This window comes from Hordeum vulgare, chromosome 6H (assembly GCF_904849725.1).
Source record: "Hordeum vulgare subsp. vulgare chromosome 6H, MorexV3_pseudomolecules_assembly, whole genome shotgun sequence".
NCBI classification, from domain to species: Eukaryota; Viridiplantae; Streptophyta; class Magnoliopsida; order Poales; family Poaceae; genus Hordeum; species Hordeum vulgare.
The window spans coordinates 468853195-468876238 of NC_058523.1; the positions used below are offsets into that span (position 1 = coordinate 468853195).

The following is a 23044-nucleotide window of genomic DNA, read 5'->3' on the forward strand; positions in this document are numbered from 1 at the left end:
TGACATACCGATGGATTGAGACGAAAGAGGAGTTGCCTTCTGGGGAATCCCCAAGCTTAGACGCTTGAGTCTTCCTTAGAATATTACCTTGGGGTGCCTTGCGAATACCCAAGAGAGGTAAGTGCGTATCATGGAAATTTCTATAACCATATTTGCCTCTCTCATAATGACTACATGTAGGATCATATTCAAATTCAACAATATAGCAATCATCCTTTTCATTCAAGGAACTATCATGAGTCACTTTATAAATTTCACAATTTTTGGATTCATGATTTTCAAGCAAGACCTCATAAAGGTAATCTAGTGCATTCTCACTAGCAATTGTTCCAACATAAACGGGTCTTTTGAAAAGCTAAGCTAGTGGATGAGGATCCATTTATCTTAATCTTTGCAGTTTACTTTCTGTTTTGGTGTGACAAAGATAAAGGTAGCATAGCTAGGCAAGTAAACAGGAGGGCAAAGAGCAAAACTAGTGATAAGAAAAGGTAGATATTTTTGTATTTTTGAATTTTTTGAAGCAAGAAAGATATGACAACAAATAAAATAAGAACAAGTGAATGGTAATTTATGTGAAGTTACTTGGTAGTTGGTGATGATATTCCCCGACAACGATGCCAGAAATCCTTCCTCGTGCTTGTGATCTGCGTTGGGTTTTCCGTAACGAGGAACGGGTTATCGCAGCACAATGCGGGTAAGTATTCCCCTCGATTAAGAAAACAAGAATTATCGAACCAATAGGAATATCAATCCTCAACCTTCTTAAGCGGCTGTACACAAAAGAGCAAATAACTTGCACCCAACGCGGGAAGAGGGTTGTCAATCCCCTTGATCTCGTTATTTGCAAGTGAATAGGGTGTCTAGATAATTGTAGATAGTTGTGACTTGCAAAATAAAATAAAAGGCAAGTAATAACAACGAGGAAATTATAAGTTTTCTAAATATATAAGTGGATTTACGTGGGGGCAATAGTGTTCTCTAGTGGCATCTCTCATGAAAGCAACATAAGGCAAACAAATTATTGTTGGGCAATTGATAGAACAGCAGATAGCTATGCGATTTTCACGACAATGGTCATGTGTATATAGGCATCACGTCCATAAGCAAATAGGACGACTACTCCCTACACCTACTACTATTACTCCACCCATCGTCCGCTATGCAACATGCATCTAGAGATTAAGTAAAACAGAGTAATGATTGAGGAACAATGACATGGTGTAGACAGAGTAAACTCAATCAATATGAATACACTCCATCGTTTTATCCTTAGTGGCACCAACACAAAGACACATCTTGTCCCCTTTCCGTCACTAGGTTATAGAAACTCGCCAGGTTGAACCCACTACAACGCACATCTACCACTGAAGAAAGATCAAACTACTTAGCCAAAGCAATTCAATAGATCGGATAGATTTACGAAGCTATGATGATCATGCAAATAAGAATCATAAAACTCAGAGAAGATTCTAATACTTTTCATGAATAATCTGAGCATAAACCCACAATTCATCAGATCTGAACAAACACACCATACAAAAGAATTACATTGGATAGATCAAAGCAAAGATGCGATGATCATTGTATTGAATATCAAGAGAGAGAGAGAGATAGCCATGTAGATACTAACTACGAACCCGTAGGTCTGTGGTGAACTACTCAAACATCGCAATATATGAGACTTGGGTGATCTTTAGTTAGCTCATGAAGATACCATGGAGTATGACGTATATGCTCCAAACCGCGGGATAGCCTACTGGCGGCCAGGTACTGGTTAAGACTTTAAATGAAATATATTCACATAAAACTAGCAATTCAAGGCATAGTTCATTGCCAAGTTGTGGATGGATGTAGTTTAAAGTTCTAAGCAGAAGTTCACATTAACAATATTTGTTGGAACACTGGTATATTAAACAAGTGATGAGAAAAGGAAAATCTATAAATTCTGTTGAAATGGGTATTTGAGATCTCATGGGGAATTGTTAGAATAAATGGGCTTGGCCCATCTGTAAATTATGAAATATCTAATGAGTCCATGAATAAAATGGCAACTGGTGGTGTGGTGGTGCTAAAGTTTAATCCCATACCATTAGTTGAGGAAGAGTTGGACCTCTTTACACAGTGAGTTATCCCCACCACTCTAAATGTGTGATGAGAAGAGAAAGGGGAAGACCACACGCTCGCTCGCTCGTGTTGCCTCGCATGGCCTGGCTTGGACGGGGCGACGCGTACGTGCGACATACACGTGAAAGGTCCGCTGAAATCCGGTATGTTGCCTTGCGGGGGCGCGACTTCTTTTTGCAAGTTTATTTTTTGTGTCTTGATAAACAAGTTAATTTTTTCTTGTACGGTAAGGATACAACTTAGAAACCAAGTCGGTTTGAGATCGTGATCACGACGCGGTACCGCCTCCGGTCCTCCTATATATACTACTTACCAGTCTTAGCCAAAGACACACCGAAAACACCTAGGGTTTTGCCTCATCTCGCAACTTGCGCCTTCATCGTAGTCTACCTCATCTCGAATGCCGACGTGCATCGGCATGCGGGAGAGCAGGTCTACGGAACCGTTCGTCTTTGCGATCCTGCGCCGGAAGAGGACGAATTAGGTTTTTGGGAAGCGCTCTGCACGACTGCTCAAATTCATTATCACGAGTCGTCTACCGTCCAAGTCGAACGGTGCTACTCATCGTTGTCTTCATCGCCGTCAACAACAGATCGTCAACAACATCATCATCAACACCGTCTCGCGTGCAACACTTAATTAACAATATGTTTTTCGTGACCTATTCATGTTGATTTCTCTAGTAGCTACTTCGTGCAAGATGATGATATGCATGCTCTTTTGCTCATCTAGTTTGCTAGATTATTGCATACTAATATATGTTCTAGTCATGAAGTATTTACTAGGATTAATCATGATATCTCCTAATATTCCAACACAAAATACACGCAACATGTAAACCTACGTACTATGTAGAAATTATTTACTCTTTGTCGGAGATATCGACGATCTCCGTGTCCTCCAGCGAATAGATGTGCGGCAGCTGCAGTTTCGCCCCCTTCGGCGCCTTTGCTGGTGCCCCCTCCGGCGCCTCCCGTTGCTCCCATGCAGCTTCCTCCGCCGCTATGTCCGCCTCAAGCTCGTCATAGAGGGCATCGGCCTCCGCCTGCCTCTGCCGGATGAGCCCGTTGTTGGCCTCCACCTTGGCCTCATCCCGGATGGAATTCAGGATGGCCTGCTGCTCCGCCATCTCCTCGGCTCGGGTGACGGCTATCTGTGCCTCTGCCTTTACCATGTTCAAGCCCGAAGCATGGATCTCTGGGTCGTCCTCCTCCTCCAGCTCGTCCTCCTCCATGGCATTCGACACCTCCTTCTACGGCTCCTCCTCCTCCTCCTTCATTTCTGCGCGAGTTCGGAGGGAAACCCACGGAAATGCGGGCGGCGTGCCGCGTCTGGATCTCCGCCTTGATCTGCATCATGTGCTTCAGCCTGAGCAGAGCGTAGGTGGTGATCCTACGGACCATACTGAGGCCGGAGAGCGGGGAAAGAGGAGGCGGATGGGGTCGGTGGCGGCGAAGGGAGGGAGGAGGTGGATGTGCTAGGGTTGCGGAGCGAGCCGACTTATATAGCCGGTTATGGCCTCGGTCGGCGAGCCGGAGCAGCGCCATGCAACGTTCAAACCACGGCGACGGTTGGGGCGCCCATCGGACCTTTGGGTTTCCGGGCGAGACCGCGTGGGGCCAAGCCGTCATGCCGACGTGATGGGATTGCCCCGGCGCGCTTGGGCTTCCCTATATCTGCTCCATATTTGGACTGGATATGAGGGACGCCGGTCAGTCGGGACGTTTGAGGCCCGTTTGAGGGGTCCGGTTGGATAGATTTTTTGTGACCGGGTGACCTGTTCAGACGTTTGGAACGGATATGAGGGGTCCAGGTGTAGATGCTCTTATGTTTCACCAAGTGAGCTTTCTTCATGCTACATAATTAGGGAACGTGGGTACATCACCGTTCCATGGCTAATGCGTGATTTTACTTGCATTACTGTATAGTGGTTTTCACTAATTCAGGTTTTATTTGCTTACTATTCTGCCTTTTCTGTTGCTTATTTCCAAGGCAATTTATTCAACTATTCAGTCGCAAAAACTTATGAAAATATTATGCAGCAACACGCAGGGCATCCCTCTAGTTTCAACTAAAAGACACTCCGCTAAGTTCAATCGAAAAGGTTTTGCTCTTTTACACAACATTTTGTGACATATATTATTATTATTGTGACTATTTTCATATAAAACTGTGACGACTCATACATTAGTTTTAGTTTTAGTGGTTTTTATAGCACCTATATATACATTTACCTTAACAAAGACTCCCGTTACAAACATGCGGGGTATTATATACTCCTCCGTCTCATAGTATAAGATCGTTTTATAAGCTTTTTGGGAGTAGTTAATTAGAGAAACTAATACAGTTTAGAAGCAAAACAAGCTTGGGCAGCTTTAATTAGGTGGGGCGACGAAGTACAGGCGAAGTATATATGTACGGCACATGGCGAAGCATCATAACGGGCAGGTCTGTCGCTCTGATCTGGCCAACTACATAGCTAGTGGCACACAAGCCAGCGCGGGAGGAAGGATCCTCCTATCCTCTCAGGGATATCTCGTGATAACAATGATAAATCCATCCGCAAAAAGGAACAATCTTAAATCCTTGTTAAGGAAAAAATACGAGCGCCTTTTGGGCCTGTACGACAGTCGACAGCGCAGACTTCTAGTGAAACAAGCTGTCCACAAAAAAGCAGATAGATGCTTTTGAGGCATGAACTAATCTACAAGACTGATCGTTATCATTAATAAATAGAAAGAGAAGGAGAAAGGGGAGCTGACCAGGACTGGTACCTGTGTGCGGCTGCTTTACGTCATGCACTCGTTCGTCCAGGAGACGTCCTGTGCCCGTATGGTAGGCCGTATGTCATGGCATGGTGGTCACTCTTCCTGTGCCTCTTCCTTTTCTTTTTCGCTCCACTGTTTGGTCTTCGGTTTTCCTCTTGAATGGAATCAGGTATGTATTCCATGAACCGAGCTGATGGGATTCGCTCGTCAGGTTGATGACGAGGGCTTGCGACAAATCAAGTGCTTTGTTTTGCTTCCTTGAGATACCGCAGTCTGCAGAGTAGGGACCTCCTATTGGACGCATTCTGCGTTCAATAGCGGTTGCTTCGCACATGCAGGGGTAAAGCGACTGGGCCGCCGCCGCTTGCGAAGCAATTGGGCTGGTTCAGTTAACCAGCTCGTTTTTTTTTGCTTATTAAAACTTATTTTTCTATTTCTTTTTTCTCCTTTCTATTTTTCTTTATTTTTGTGTGTTTCTCTTTCTCTTTATTTTAAAAGGTTACTTTTTTACTTTATTTTTTAATTTTGAAACTTAAACAGCTTTTGTACTTACAAACAAAATTTATGAATGGAAATCTTTTTGAATTACTGAAGTATTTAGAAAAACACAATCAAATTTAAAATAGGACCATTTTCAAAAACTAAGAACAATTTATTATAAAGGAATATTTTTTGAAATTTTTAAACAATTTTCAAAGCAGGAACATTTTTCTAACTTTTGTACAACTTATGAAACACGAACATTTTTTTGAAAAAATAAATATTAATTTATAAAATGAAGAACATTTTCTAAAATTCCCGGACATTTTCAAGTCATGAAAATTTAAAGAATTGGGGAAACAATTAAACGAGTTTTCAATTTGTGGGCAACTTAAAAAAAGAAACATTTTATGTAAAACAGGATCGTGTTCTATAAAAATGTAAAAATAAGGTTAAAATACATTTTCTGCAATTTTTAAACAGTTTTTGAAGTGGGAACATTTTTTCAACTTACGTACACTTTTGAAACACGAACATTTTTTGAAATGGCAAACATTTTTTAGAAAACAAAGTATATTTTCTAAAATTATCGGACATTTTAGAATCATGAACATTTTTATAATTGGAGAAACAATTTGAATAGATTTTCAATTTGCAAACAAATTTGAGAAAATGAGAAACATTTTGTAAAAAGGAACATTTTATCAAAAACATGCAGTTTTCTTAATACAAGAGTAATCTTTGAAACATGAACATTTTTGAAACAATGAACATATTTTGAAAGCAAGAACATTTTTTGCAATTCCTTATTATTTTTTGAAGCAAAAAATTTAAATAAAAATTGTAACCAACTTTTGGACACAAGAACAATTTTTGAAATCCATAAAAAAATACAGAAAATGTAAAACAGAAAATTAGGAAAAGGATAAAAAAGTGAAAACGAAAACAATAGAATTAAAAAACATTTTTAAAAATTCAGAACATTTTTTAAGTTATGATTTTTTAAATGGTAATTATTTTAAGTTTAGAACAGTTTGAATAAAAGCAAGAGTACTTTCTGAATTTTTTTAAAAAATCAAAGATAAACTTAGTTTGAAAAAAAATCACTTTGAAAAAGAAAAGGAAGAAGCGGGAAGAAAAGAAAAATGAAAAAAAAACAAAGAAAAAAAAACGGTTCGTGAAACATCCTAAGATTAACGAAACACGCATTTTGGGTTTTGGACCAGTCTAAGATTAACGGGCTAATTTTATGACCACGAAGTCTGTGTGTTGACACAAGCCCACTGGCCGAACGGCAGCAGGCGGACACGGGGAAGAAGAGAAATCACTAATTAAAAAAAATTAAGATCAATTATATATTTTTTAGGTTATGATAAGTGGTGAATTGCATGTGTATCACTTGTCACAATCTAAGAGTTTTTTTATATCCGTATTTTTGAAAGGTTTTATCTTTTAGATCGTGCGTCTAAATTTTAAAATGTTTTTATCGTTTGTTTTTTTTGCGTCGAGTCCTTTAAAACTAAATCTTATGTTGATAGATTTTGACGAGCTTTTATAAAAATGGATAGAAAAACTGTATCTCTTACATAAGTAAAAAGAAGAAAACATGTTTTTTTCGTTCCCGAGAGACATGGTCATGGCTATCGCGTAAGCAAACATGTGCCTTTTACGAAAGCAAAATCGTGTCTTCCGTGAAAAAAACACATTTTTTTAGTTTCGGAGAGGCACGGTTGTGCCTCTCGCAAAAGCAAATCCGTCTCTCTCATGGAAGCAAAATCGCCCCTCTCACAAAAAAATAGATTTTTTTTCACTTACGAGAGGCACGACCATGATTCTCGCGAAAACAAATCCTTGCCTCTCGCGGAAGTAAAATTATGCCTCTTGCGAAAGGAAAAAACAACAGAAAACGTGTTTTTTTCGTTTTCGAGAGGTACGGTCGTGACTCCCGTGAAAGCAAAACCGTGTCTCTCATGAAAGGTAAACCATGCCTTTCGAGGAAGAAATAAAATGCATTTTTTTTGTTTTTGATCTGTGCTTCTCGTGCAAGAAAACCATGCTTTTCGAGAAAGAAAAGAAAACATGTTTTCATGCAAACACAAAAAAAAACAGAAATTGACCCAACTAAAAAGCCAAAAACACATGCGAAAAATTATAAACTAAATACGAATGAAATAATTAAAGCGTGACACGTGACGACGGCTAAAAGCGTGCCAAATGATAACATGAAAAAGTGATCGTTGATAGGTTACCGAAAGAGCGTTCGCCAACTAATTGCTTCCGAAGAAAAGAGATGTCATGGGCCCGAAAGGACATCAACCCACTCAGCCGACGTAAAGTGTGGTTCATAGTGGCAAAGCACAAGCATTGTTGTTTCCTAAAAAAACAAGCATTGCTATTGTTTTTACCTATACCCTTTTATCCAGCCTAAAAAATCATATGTCCTTTTACCCCATTCCTCGTCTCCCATTCAGACAATTCCTGGATAAAATATTATTAAAAATGAAAGATTATTATTATTATTATTATTATTATATATTTTTTTCCTGATGCTAGTGCGTTGTTACAGAACCATTGACATCGGAGGTGGTCAAGTAACGTCTGCGTCCTTGTGGCCGTAACGAGATTTACATTTAGAAAAGATAGCAAAAATATTGCAAAAGGCATGCAACATTAAAGAATTTTAAATAAACGTTTAGTAGGTTAGGAAGAGAAACTAAAACCAAGGTGGATTTTGTGTTGGCCCATCGTGGAGGAGAGATGTCTGTCCTATACCATTAACCCTATAATCTCTACTATTAAAGCAGGATGTGCCGTCGTGATGGTTCAACCAGCGATGGTTTGACCTCACCCTTCGTTCGACCTTCCGCGCGACGATAAGAATCCCCACGTCCCACGACCGAGCGCAGAGAGAAAAAAACCGCGCGTTCTCCACCCCTTCACGACCTACCTCCCCACGCCACACCCCGCGGCTGCCGCTGCTCTGCTCTCCCCCCGCTCCCAAATGGCCGCCACCGCCTCCTTCCTCGCCGCGCCTTTCCCGCTCGCCCGCCCGCCGCGCCCGCGCCATTCCCAAGGCCACCTCGCGCGCGCCGCGGCTGCCAGGCCGCCGGCCGGCCCCCTCGCGCCCCCCGCCTCGCCGAGCCCGCGGAGGCCGCCCAAGACCTGGCGCTGCGCGACCTGGCAGCGGGCTCCGTCACCGAGGCCTCGCGGCGGGCGTTGGCGGCCGCCGCGGGGACCCTGGTCGTCGCGCTCGCCTCCGCCGTGCTGATCCTCGGGGACGCCAGACGCGCGTCTGCGTTCGTCGTCGCCACGCCGCGGAAGCTGCAGGCCGACGAGCTCGCTACCGTGCGCCTCTTCAAGGACAACACCCCCCTCCGTCGTCTACATCACCAACCTCGTCGTCAGGTACGGCCGGGCCGATCCCCTCCCTCTCTCTCTCACCCGCCCCCTTCCCTGGGCGCCTCCATTGCTCTCGCCTTGGCCGGCGCCTGACGCGAAGAAGCTTGGGGTTTCTGTTTTGGCTCTTTGTACAGGCAAGACGCCTTCACGTTGGACGTGCTCGAGGTGCTGCAGGGATCCGGCTCCGGCTTCGTCTGGGACAAGCTCGGCCACATTGTCACCAACTTCCATGTCATCTGTGGCGCCTCTGACCTCAGGTTGGGTAACGCTTAACAGACCTGCTCGCTGCCCATATATTTCTTCAGCAAAGTTCAAATCACAGCATGCCAACTCTGTAGAACCAACGGTTATCCAAAGGTTCATAGAATGGTGTAATTGAACATTAAACAGGGGAAATGAGAGTTGCAGAACTGCAATTGGATATTGGTAATATAAGCATGGGCCATATGGACGTGGTTGCTTAGTTTTATCAGCAACGATCGCTGCTAACGACTCATTATCAATTAGATTCATTGTGCTAGCTAAATATGTCCATTGCGCCACGGAGCAGGTGATGGCGCGTCTCTTGTGCTTGAGATGGCGACCTGCTGTGTTTTCTTTCGAGTCATCCGGGTTCGACTTAGCGTTTTTTGGTTTCTGTCGGGTAGGTTGGATTGCTGAAGGCCAAGAAGAAGTACGTGAGCAAGATATTCAACTTCAGCAAGAACATGGTATAGCCTCAACCTTGCGTTTCTTGGTTACTATGTGATTCTCTGCTCTTCTTTGTGCATTCTTGTGCCAATTTTTGTGTTCGGGATGTTGGAATTTGTGACCTCAGAGTTCGTGTGGAATGTTGGTAAGGATTTAGGGTAAATTGGATGAAACTTTTGGGCGAATGTTTGGGCCAATCTGGCTTTATATTACGTCCTGATTAGGATGATCTTGATTATTACTCCGTGCTCTTCTTGCGATCTTGGAATAGGGAGACACGTGAACAACCTCTGTCTCATGCACATCATAAAGACCGGCTGGTTATGGAGGTGAGTGTCCCATCCATGACAAGCATAGAGGTGAATTCAGGATTGTTCGCCATAGAAGCTATCTATCTCAATGTAATTCCAAAATCATGTGTTATTATGATTTGAGTTGCACGACCATTATGATAAGTCAATTAATAGTGTTTGGAAAGGATATGTTTTCCATCATGTATATATCTGTGTAGCATGAAGAAGTTTCATAACTGAATTAGATTTTTCTCTAATAAATAAATGTATCCTGGATTCGCAAGCGTACCTGCTCTTATAAGCATTTGAGTGAATTAGGTCAACATCAAACACCATAGAGACTTTTTTTCCATTTTGCATCTGGAGGTTTCATTTTGTTTTCCGGTTTCAGCTGCTATCTTGAAGTTAGTTTCAGATCTCACTATTAATTGGCCAAAAATAAACATGGTACAATTTAATATTATCTCGAAGTGTGGTGATCGTGCTTGTATGTTTGTGTTCTCACGACATTCATCCTCTGCTTTCACTTCTTGTGCAGGTTTATGTGGATAAAAACACCACCATATCCACCCAGCCTTTTTGTTTGGTCTTGTGATGTTCCTACTATCTGCGCTTCAGTTTTGAATTATGATGCTAATGCACATTGTCTTTCTACCGTTGTGATATTTCCCTCCTCTATCTTGAAGTTAGTTTCAGATCTCAATGTTAATTGGCCAAAAATAAACATGGTACAATGTAATCTTATCTCGAAGTGTGGTGATCGTGCTTGTATGTTTGTGTTCTCACGGCATTCATCCTCTGCTTTCACTTTTTGTGCAGGTTTATGTGGATAAAAACACCACCATATCCACCCAGCCTTTTTGTTTTGTCTTGTGATGTTCCTACTATCTGCGCTTCAGTTTTGAATTATGATGCTAATGCACATTTTCTTTCTACAGTTGTGATATTTCCCTCCTTCATGGATGTATGCAACTGCATGAATGGGACAACGAAGCCGCTGTAATGAAAATTCCAGAATGACGGCAAAGATACTGAAATATTTCTAATAGGAGGCAGGTTTGGTGAGATAGAGTGGCAGGTATGCTTGAAGCTGACGAGGATGGAGACATTTAGTTTTGGTGGAGAGATCAGGTGCATACAAACAACATATTATCTTCCCTTATTGTTTTCCATCATTCAATGGGGCAATTTCCTAATTCTTTTTTGGTGCTGTCCGGAAAGGTTATTAGTATGGATATAGGTTTGTCAAAATTAATTAGCACATATGAGGTTCTTCGCTTGGGCCTCCTTTGGCTCTACATAATTCTTTGGAGCGGGATTCTAGATAGATGATTTTATATGAACCTCATAAAAAGTAGTATACCTTTGATCCTAACTGGCTTTTTGTATGTCCTGTGAATTCAACTTGCTATGTCCCAACATACTATTTTTTAACAAAAAATGTATGAGAAGTCCTAACAGTCTACACTTCTGCATTGTATCTTGAAATGTAGATCACTTCTCTAGCGCTCGGACAAACGGTAGTTTGCATATTTATGAGTTGTTTCCAATTCCTTTGGCAGGTACATCACATGTCAATGATAATTCTGCCCCACAACCAAACAAAAAAATATGACGATGATGCTCATTGGTGCTAGGCCTCCAGAAGTGGGTTTAATTTTTGTGGCAGCATGGCTCTGCTTAGTTCAGTTTTTCTTGGTCTACTTCCAGTTAGTTCCTTCTTGTGTTCTGGTGTTGGGGAACATAATTATCAGTGACTCTTGGAGCCTGTGGATTTCGAGGAGATGTACTTCAGGTTCATTTTGTTTTCTCCTAATCAAACTTGGGTTGCTGATGCAGAACAACGGGGGTGGCTGGATCAGCAGGGGCGGCTGGAGCTTGTAGAACGGCGGAGGCGAAGGCTGGAGCTTCCAGATCGGCGGCCCAACCTGAGCAACAACTCCAAGGAGGACGCCACCAGGTGCCTGGTCTCGCTGGGGGACCTCATTGATGTCGAGAAGTTGGGAAGCAGTGCTGCTGGCAGTGACACGCTGCACCTTCGTGTCACCGGCATGGCTACTGCAGGTAATATCACAAACATTGTCTGATAGCATCAATATGAATCTCTCAAGGCAGGAAGAAAGAGAGAAACATGGCTTTACCAATAAGTATCAATAAGTTATGATTCAACTGCTGCCTTGAGTTCCTGTTTAAGCCCATCAATGAAATGAGTTGTGCCAATGGCGCAAAGGGCGAGAGGGAGCCAAGTATTGAAAGAATATTTAGACGCCCAAGTCTCTACTACTCGTACATAGATGCTTAGTTATAATGTGATACGCAAGGAAAGTAGACAAGAAGAGATACATTATATATGTGGTATGAAGCGATGAACAGCAGACATACCCATTGTTGAACTCTTGATAGTGGTTATGTATGAAAATGTGGTAACTGTATAGTTATTCCTGAAACAAGTTTGTTAAGATATTCCTGTAAATGGTATGTGTAGTTTGTTTTGTTATTAAGCAAACATGTGGGTGTATAGTTGTCGGAATTGAGAGGTCCTGCGACGGCATCAAGATAGTTTTCTTATTTCTTGATGTACAATTTAACTTTACTAAACAGAATAAAGATAGCTATCAAGAAGAGCATATAATTAAAATACTCGTGTGATGTCTACACTGTTGTCCTCATATATCCACTACTTATCTCGATCAAGTAGACACAGTTTTATTTTTATGTGCTCATATGCTCTGCAATTTAGTAACAATCATCTTGCGTAATGCAGACTAACATGGGAATGAAGGACGATGATCTTCCTGGACATTTAATGGTTTGACCCCTCCCTCCCATTCTTGTTCTTGCACCATGAACTGAAGTGTGCTCTTGACATGTTCGCAAACTTATGTAACTGAACTTTTGTGTTTTCACTGCGGCTATTATTCATTCTGATATGCAATCTAATATTGGTGTTGGCTGTGTTGCTACATCGTTTTGTGTTTTGCTCATAAATATTTGTTGGTCCTTTGGAATCTGTTGTTACTTGCTTAGTTGCTGCATTGAGAAAAATGAATCTGCGATTGTCGTGATTTATCCCATATGTGTGCGGGCAGGGCTCAGTTGCTGGATATAATATTTTTTTATGGTTATGTGTTGTCTGATTTATTCAAACAGGGTGAAAGCCTTAAATTGTTGACATATGCTGTTATGATCATCAGATTGTTTGCTGCATTCTGAGTTTGTAGTGTTACATAGAGGAATGCAACTCACATATATATATATATTCCTTTTCTTCTTAGACTATCATATTGGTTGTGTTGATTGTTCTATTTTATTCCTTATGAACAGGTGATTTATTATACTCACAAGCACTTCATTTATTTTATCATCCATGGAGAGATGGCATAGTGGAGCAAGCATCATGTTAGGTTTAGGGAAGACAAACCCTTTCTTTGTAGAAAATTTGCACCATAGTTATTGTACACCAGCTGGAAACAAATTATTGGACGCATGCCCCAGTTCAATTGAACATATAAATGTTGAAGGGGGTGCTAGGCAGTACGAAGCCATCCACGTCATCTATGAATACTTGAACATATAAAGGTCGAAGGGGGTGCTATGCATAACCAAGTCATCCACGTCATCTATGAATAGTGCAGAGAAAAAGCAGGCAGCGAGCGAGTGGGGAGCGTGGGCGAGGCCCCAGTTCAATTGACCCGGCCTCGACAGGAGGAGCTCGAGCCGAAGCCAAGGAGCACGGCCTTGATCCGGACTCGGCAAGAGGAGTAGAGCAGCAGGCACGCACACAAGCCGACACGCCCCGTGAGTTTCTCTCTCTAATCCCCTTTACCTTCTCGTCTGTGCCACACAAAGAGAGAGAGAGGGAGAGGTGGGAGAGAGAGAGAGAGTATGTATTCATCATGATGTACCACACAAATGAAAATTCAAATCCATCTTTCATTGTATAAGAAAGGTGCATAAAGTGTTGTCATGAATTTGATATATCTCTATACATGCTCCTGCTAAGTTGTTGTTGTTAGATATGTTTGCACCAATTTTGTATTGAACAGGGAGTGCGGGTGGGGGTTGGAGGTTGATCTGTTGTGTATGCAAGCGGGAGGCATGTGCCGTGCGGACGACTCGCTATGAAGACTGGCCTGGAGGACGTGAACTGACCGCCACACGTGAGTGGCTGTACTGTTTCATTGGAATATAAATGCAATATCTAGGCCCTTCGGGCCGTTTCCTGTTAAAAAAAAGGTGATGTTTTCTTTTCCTACCATTAGTTTGAAGTTTTTTTTATTATGTATCTCTTCAACCTAATAGATCATGCATTAAGGGGTACCTCTTCAACAATCTATTATGTAGCACACTATTTTTCTTTTCACTGGAAAGTTTTACCTGCATCAAAATATTTCATTTTTGATCCTTTTCCTAATCAGAATAAATTATCTCAACAAAATGTAAAATCTCCCTTTACATGGCTTGATTTTTCATAAAAAACATTTGATAAACAAAATGTTAACTTTATTTACACGTATGTCTGGGAGGTGGAATGTAGCTTTGAGTGTGAGCCTACGAGGATAGTGGAGTTCAATTGTCATAGCTGTTTACCGGCTTGTTTATATATTCATTTGATGGGGGTAAACCATGGAAACAAATTATTATAGGCCAAGCCTTAGTCACCTTCAATGTTTGTTTTTTCACTTTGTCGAGCTACTGGCATGTGATTCTCTCCAGCTGATTTTTTTGGTGATACAAGAAGACATGTAATTGGAGACTTGGAGTTGTAGTGATTAACCATTCTTATGTTCCTTTGGGGTGGATACCTGATGTGTTGCAAATTTTGTTCTATTCTAAACTAAAGATACACTTTATATTGCAAGTTTTCTCATCTTGGATGGGTAGTTTGTAATTAACGAGTCATTTGAAGGGCCAGTTGTAAGTGATAGATCACGTTCTTATCGTACTATTTGGCTTCGGTGTGGGGCTATTGTTGTTTAGCTGACTGGCTCACTAATGATCGGTTATATGTCTTCTGCACTTTAGTTGCATTGCTTATAATATACTGTTTACAAATCACAAGGCATCGTCTTGTTCATGCAAGTTCTGGGAAAACTACCACTTGTATGAAATATGCCCATTATCATCAAAAGATAGGATTTAAACCGGCACTGGTTTGTGCTGACACATTCAGGGCTGGTGCTTTTGATCAGCTAAAACAAAATGCGACAAAGATCATGGTTCCTTTCTATGGAAGGTACACTAGCACCTCTTTACCACTTCGACTGCTAATATTATGTTCTTGTTTTTCCTAATTGTTGTGTCACTGTAGCTACATGGAATCAGACCAAGTAAAAATTGCTGTTGAGGGCGTGGAAAGGTTTAGAAAAGAAAATTGTGATCTCATAATTGTAGATACAAGTGGAAGGCACAAACAGGAAGCGGCTCTGTTTGAAGAAATGCGCCAAGTTTCAGAAGCAACCGTAATACACCCAGAACCCTTACTTTCAGTTGTAACCTGAACCAAATGAAAAGCTCACCTTCATTGTCATGATATCATGCAAAAACCAGACCTGGTAATATTTGTGATGGATGGTAGCATTGATCAGGCTGCATTTGCTCAGGCCCAAGCATTCAGGCAAAGTGTTTCGGTTGGTGCTGTAATTGTTACAAAAATGGACGGCCATGCGAAAGGAGGTGGCGCACTTACCGCGTTAGTATTCACTTCCCTTATCTTACACTACCCTCTTGGTGCCATTTAACTGGAGCTCGTTGATGTTCAGTGGCTTTGAGAGAAAAGCAAGCAAGAGCAGGAAGAAAGTTGCACGAAGAAGAGGGGATTCAAGAGGTTCTACAGATAGGCAGATTGATGAACCTAAGGAGAATTCAAATGCTTCTTTTGCTGAAATTACATGAAAAGAGGGGGGAATTTATGAATTCAACTTTGTATGTACACATGCAATTTGGTTTCTTTTGTATTTCGTTGTAAGAAAAAAGAGACACGATGGTTGCGCAGGAGTAAATAGACGAACAAAGAATTGGTATCTATTATTTTACTCCCTTTATTTTCATATAAGATGTATAAATTTTAGCATAGTGACCAAGACATATAATTATAGCTAACTTAGGCCAAAATTACCGCTGTCTAATTCGTGGATTAGCGACAAGTAAATTATTTAAGCTAAAAAAGTAAGAGATACATACAATCAGAAGAGAGATAGTTTCATTTTTTTCTCTACAAGAAGAGATACGTGCAATCAGAGGAGATATACATTTTTTTTTCTCTAGAGGGTCAAGATGGGAATTCTGAGAAACTAAAACAAATGCACCTTATATTATAGATTTTTATAAAAAACAAATGCACCTTATATAAAGGAACGAAGGGAGTATTGACGAAGGGAGTATTGATGAATACACATATACACTTTCAAATAGGGGACTGCTACGCGTCCACCGGCTGATCTTTTTAAAAGATCAGCCGACTCGCGAGCCGTCCGATCATGTGTGATCGAGTGGACGAATGACGTGCTTCAGTTTCGCAACAGAGGTAATGTTGCGGAAACATTTGCATCAGAAGTACTTTTGGAGAAGAAGCTTTTGCAACAAAGGTCATGTTGCAGGAAACTTTTACAACATAGGTCAGGTTGCAGAATTTTTTTCTTCGTCTTTCTGCAACATAGATACTGTTGCGGAAGAATTTTTTGCAACAAAGGTCATGTTGCACAAAACTTTTACAACATAGGTCAGGTTGCAGAAAACTTTTGCAACAAGATATTTGTTTCAATTTTTTGAAACAAAGACCATGTTGCAGAAACTCGTCATTGCGCCTACTTGCACTAGCTTCGCCACCGTAAATCGCAACAACGTCGTTGTTGCAGAAACTCAGTTGCGGATCTGCTCGAGACGAACCCCTTCCTTTTCTCCATGGGTAGCTAGCCGGAGGCGCGCGCGGAATGCGGCAGGGGCTTGGCCGTGCGAGCCTGCCAAGTTGGCCGGTGCGGCGAGCGGTTGGAACAGAGGCGGGGTGGAGACGGTGCTGTGAGGGCGGCCAAGCGGAGGCGAAGCCGGCCTGCGGCGGGCGTGTTTGAGGGCGGCTGGAGCATCACAGGTGAGCGGATGGAAGTGAGGCGGCGTACGCAGGCGAACAACGGTTGTCAGGCGGGCCAACGGCGAGCACGGGTGCCTTGCCATGTAATCTGTCCGCAGCAAGTCCTGAGTTGCAGAAAGCATTTCGAAACAAAGGTGGCGTTGAAGAAGATGAAGTGCGTGAGGATGGCTCCTTACTGGCCGATGAAAATAGATGGAACGCCCACAGAGGCGGTCGATGTGGATGGAAAGATCAGGCAGGTGAACACAAGAGTTTTCCTTTCAAATAAGAACAATTATTTGACTCATTTGTTTTTTTGTCCGTAGCAACGCACGGGCAGCTAACTAGTTCCCTATAATAGACATTAGAGGTGCCCTTTAGGATTTACCAGCAAGCAGATAAGAGGGGAAGAGAAGTAGGACGATGTCATGGGCCTAAAAGGACGTCAATCCACGTGGCCAATGTAAAGTGTGGTTTAGAGTGGAAAACCACGAGCATTGTTGTTTACCAAAAACAGAACATGCAATGCTGTTGCTTTTACCTGTACCCTTTCGTCTCATTCCTCGTCGCCTATTCAGACAATTTTCTAATTATTTGTAACAACAACAACAACAACAACAACAACAATAATAATAAAGGGAACTGGAGCAGGTTACCATGAGACAAAAGATCATCTCTTTAAAGAGATTCGATTCGGAACTCTTACATGTTCAAGGTTAATATGGACATTTTTTCAGAGGTTTTCCCTTACTTTATTTGTGCGAACAAATAATTCAAAATACCTTGACTTTCTCAGAACATGTCCGAGTCAAATAGCAATGGTTTGAAGCACTTCTTTTTTTCCATTATACTACTTCAAAAACCTAAGGACTCGATCGTATGGATATAGAAAATACATGGTTTCTGATCCTAGCGAGAAAAGGACGAAGACGGATACTCATTTTAAAGTGAGTAAATATAATTCCATACTCGATCTCATAGATCCCTATAGAATTTTGTGGAAAGTTGTATTCGATGAAAGTCGTATGTACAGCTTGGAGGGAGCTCTTTCCTATCTTTCGAGATACACCTTACATAATGAATTATTATTATTATTATTATTATTATTATTATTATTATTATTATTATTATTATTATTATTATTATTATTATTATTATTATTATTATTATTGTTATTCCCTAAGCAAAATCATATTGACCAGAACAACAACAATGGTTGTATAAATGGGACAACACAGAAAGACTTAGGTACACTCCCTAATCATGACTCAAAAACATATGACATACTATGTGGAAGAGTAATCTTGTACACTAAATGTACCACATGACATGCTACTCGAGCACTAGAAATATTTGGAAAGGATATGTTGAGTTGCCTTGTTATCATATAAAAGCATCATTGAGTGGCCCCCTTCCGATTCCTTGTCTTATACTATATATACTTCCTTTTGTACCGGTACATTAGACATATTATGAAAATAAAATAATTCGAAAATAATTAGGCTCATTAGATATATTAGTTTGTATTGTTCATTCAAGCGAATGCTTTGATTTTTATTTTGCATGATTGATCTATGATACATGAATATGCCATCTTTTCACTCAAAACAAAATGTGTGTATCTCCACGGAGAATTGTGGCATTCATTCTACTTCGGTAATACTTATTCATAAACACGACGTCTACTTAGCATCCATGAATGCTAAGGATCTCCTGCTGCGTGGAATAATAGAGCAATCGTTCAAGCAAAGTCTTTGGCGGGCCGACCCATACTGGAAACGCCACGTTAATTTTACGAAGCTACGGTCACCAATTCTGGAAGCTTCGGGATTTTTTTTATTTTTGTGATTCTCTGTCCGAATTTCTAGTTTTTGACCAGTTTTTCTTTTTGTTACTTTGCATTTTTATTTCTTATATTTTTCTATTACTAAAAAAGTGTATGAACCTTTTAAAATTCATGAATAATTTTTCAAAGTCCAATTAACCTATGGGCCGCGCTACACGTCGACCAGCGGATTTTTCTGAAAGATACACCGCCTCAACAAACGTCAGATGTACGGTTATCCAGCATCCAACATTATTCTCGTCATTGCATCAAGGGTAGTGTTGTTAAATATTTTGCAACAAATATTATGTTGCGAAAATCTTTTGCAACGTAGGTGATGTGGTAGTTTTTGTATTTTTCATTTTTATTTCAACATGGGTGTTGTTACGGAAATACAATGCAATATAGACAATATGGCGGTAAATATTTGCATTTTTTGTCTTTATTTTTTTGCATCATGACTGTTGTTGTGGCGGCAATTTTGCAACACACGTGATGTCAGTGAAACAGAAATGCAAACGCGCTTACACGCGTTACATAGAGTATCTGTGATCACTTTACTAATTTAATCATTTTCCTTAACATTGGCTAAAGTTAAGCATTTTCCTTAACATTTTGTATCTGTGATCACTTTACTAATTTAATACATTTTCCAATTCCATAATATTTTCTAGTATTCTCAAACATTTATTTTTTCCAAATTTCTGAACAAAATTTACTTTGTGACTATTTTTCGAAATTCAGGAACATATTTGAATTTGAGAAAAAAATCACAAATTTTTTATACTTATTTAATTCACGAATAATTTTCGAGCTAACATTTTGTCAAAGCCATGAATTTTCTCTTGTTGAATTCATGAACATGTTTTCCAAATATGTGAACGTATTCTTAATTCACCAGCATATAACATTATTCAAAATTCACCATCAAATAAGAAAAGACTCACGACTTTATAATTTATTAACTTTTTAAAATTTACTAAAATTCTTTGAATTCATGAATACTTTTTGAATTCAAGATTGTTTTTTTTCAAATTTTCTATTTTTTCACATTCATAGTTTTTTTGCAAAGTCATAAACTTTTTTTGTAAATCATGAGAATTTTCTGAATAATGAATATTTATTTGTATTTGTGATTTGTTTTCAAACTCATGAATACTTTTTGAACACATGATTTTTTTTAAAATCATTATCCTTTTAGAGTTCACATTTTCCCCCAATTTTGTGAACATTTTGAAATGAAAATAAAATCTCACCGATATAGAAAAAACATAATAAAATGTGCTAGCTTTATATGGGCGCTGACATGTTTCACTCGCTCATATAGGAGACCGATCATTGGCGCGGAGAGGTACGCACGCGAGCATGGCCTCGCTTAGCGCTCTCTGAAACCGACACATATCAGCGCCCCCTAGCATCCACATGGTGAATTGTCTAAGTCAGCAGTCAAATGTCCAAACTACCAACATCAAAGATCAAGAAGGCCTAGTGAAAAGATGCCCAAATGGTGGATAATGAGCGGGAAACTCCACTATGAGGTATGCACCATCCTCATTCACAATTTGTCAAAGATACCTAGTCATTTGATCTCCAACTTAAATGGACTCGAGAGGGGAAGGCATAGAGCCCCAAGACTCGACAAGCGAGCTCTAAGGTCAATTTCGAGGATTGTGCACTAAAATGATCGAAATGGACCTAGAGGGAGAGGGATGAGTCATGACAGCTATAATGTTTACTTTACTTATTAGCAGATGTAGACTTTACGGAATATAGAGTGTGACCCTAATAATGTAAACGTGAGACATACAACCAACATGATGCTTGCACTACAACATGAACAAGGGCCCAATCATTGGCAAAGCTTGCATGTTTTATTTCATGAGCAAAAGAAATTAGCGACCTACGACATATATGTCATCCATGCACACAATATGAGATCACTATCACATTGGTGGTACACCATCTACAACTCCGTCACGAAGTTTTATGGCATGACTCATCAAGTGGAAACAAGGTGACATTGGCCGTGTCCGCCATCAAGATTGTACGTGTGTCTTTTTGTTATTCTACATGTTGATTTTTTTTCATTCACCCAACTTTACTTACATGTTGCATAGCCTACACATGCTGTCACGGGATACTACAGGACTGAAGGAAGATCATTCACACATATACATTGCTGGATGAAGCTTCAGAGGCAGTTTGTGTAGGACGAGATATGTCGATTCTGGCTCAGTATCATTGAATTTGGAATAATGATTTCGAAAAACTTGTTGACCATCTAGTTATCTCGTTGAATTTGAACTATCGTTGTACTAGAGATATTTGCGTGGAGGAATTGTACTTTTTGTATACGCGGGCTATTTTCTATAAATTATATCAGAACTTTTATGAATTTCGTTGTGTTTGTACGAATTTTGTCTGGTATGTTAAAATTCATTTAAAAATGTATGCGGTTATGATTAGATAACCGGTTTCCATATCAGTACCGTAGATGGATACGGTGTGTGGTTTGGAAGTCAGCGTTGTAGATGCCCTAACACCACTTATCCGATTTACCTTTTTTAAGCCGTGGCCATAAATTTCACTTTTAAGCCTACAAATATCGCAGTGCATGCACTTGTTTATTACTGCTTCTTCCGCATAACACTACAGTCAGTTAGTTGCCTCCTACTATCAATCTTTGGGCAGCGTTTGTACTCGGCTAAAAGAGGTTACACCATCAATCATCAATGCTCCTTCTTAGTTGCACGTAAGTGGAACTACTAATATATTTACTTGCCGACAGTCCAGCTTATGATTAGCTTAAGAATTTCCCATAAACAAAAGTTCCGCATTAAGCACTGATTACTGCAATAAATACAGGAGTAACAGTGTCAGGAGATGGTTTGTTTGCACGGGGATCGGAGGCACAACCAAGTCCACCAACAGTTGTTTTGCCTTTTCTATCAAGAATCTGCCCCCCGGTAGGGCTGGAAAAGGCACCTGCTAGAACTGTTGGCTGCGCCGCAACAAATAATTGGTGCTTATTTCAACTGTAGTTTGGCCACAATAGGGGTTGGAAAAGGCATAGAATGATCCAGAACCAATGAGCATGCACTTGATCTGATTCTTGGTCGCATAAGGGACTTTGTTTTCTTACCACACTTTGCCACGATAAAGCCAAGCCATCCTTCTGTTTTTTCTGTTTATAATAAAATAAAATGAACCCAAGGAAGACTTGAATAGCTTATACACCATTGGCGGAGCTATACCAGACGAGGATCACTGTGAGCTAGGAGAGGCGGAAAGAAGAGGGCCGGCCGACAGAGATGCATCCCTGATTAGACCTAAAATTACACATTCATATTTGCCGAAGCAAACATCGCGTATATTCACTTGTGTGACATCTGATGTCAAAACTGTACCACCGCATGTAGCTAGTGGATGACTTCAGTTTGGTCATGCTTTTTGAGTATCGGTCTCAAACTCTAAAATGAAAACCATTGGACTTAACATCTATAATCGGACTTGACAAATTAGGCCCGTCAAACGTGTGCAGACGCGTCTAGACGTGTTCGTAGACAACACGCCACCAATTTCTTTCTTCACATTCGCGTATCTCATATCCGAAACCTCAAATCATGCGATCCATGCAATGCTACCTATAAACAAGATCATCACTTTATTATCGGACAAAAGGAGCACACTTCATTGGAGTTTATCGACGGACAATGCCAATCCATACTACAGACTACATAAGCCATAGATACAACATAAATGAAGCGGGGAAGGGCGGAGGAAATCATAATTTCCTCGTGGGCTTCTTCCCTTTCTAGTCTTCAATGCGGTTGTGCTCCTCCTCCATGTAGGTGTCTTCGTGCGGTGGTGCGTGGTCGTTAGAACTGGAGGTGGAGTCATCCATCAGGTCGGAGTCCGAGCTGCTGGTTTTTCCGACATCATGCGGAGCAGGCGGTCCACCTTTGCTTCCGCGTCCTTGTTTGCCTCTCGCTCTAACAACCTGATGCCGAGTCGGAGCGCCTTGGCGTTCTTGCAGCGAAGGTGTCACGCATTCATCTTCGCTATCATGAGAGGGTGGTGGAGGACCAACACGAGGAGCGCGACATCGAGATAAGCTAATGGGCTCACGCGTGACTACGCGTGCGCGATCAACTCCTCCTCCACCACCGCCCTCTTCCTCGCCCGTTGCCGCTTGTGGCGGGCTGCTGGTGCCTTGGACTCGGGTGTCCTTATGCGTGTCATCGTCTATGCGGGCACGAGGACCCAACATTGGTCGGGTACCACTTCTAGAGTAGTGGGTGGTGGTGGGCGGCATACGTGAAGGATGAGAGCGAAGCCGACGAAGCTGCGCGTGGGACGGGACAGGATGGCGACGTCGCCGACGCTGCCTCAACAAGGA

The 23044-nt window shown here is 41.0% G+C and overlaps 1 pseudogene; it reads left to right on the plus strand.

Moving 5' to 3' along the window:
• Positions 1–3356: 3356 nt before the first annotated feature.
• Positions 3357–9044, plus strand: LOC123405613 (annotated as a pseudogene).
• Positions 9045–23044: the final 14000 nt, after the last annotated feature.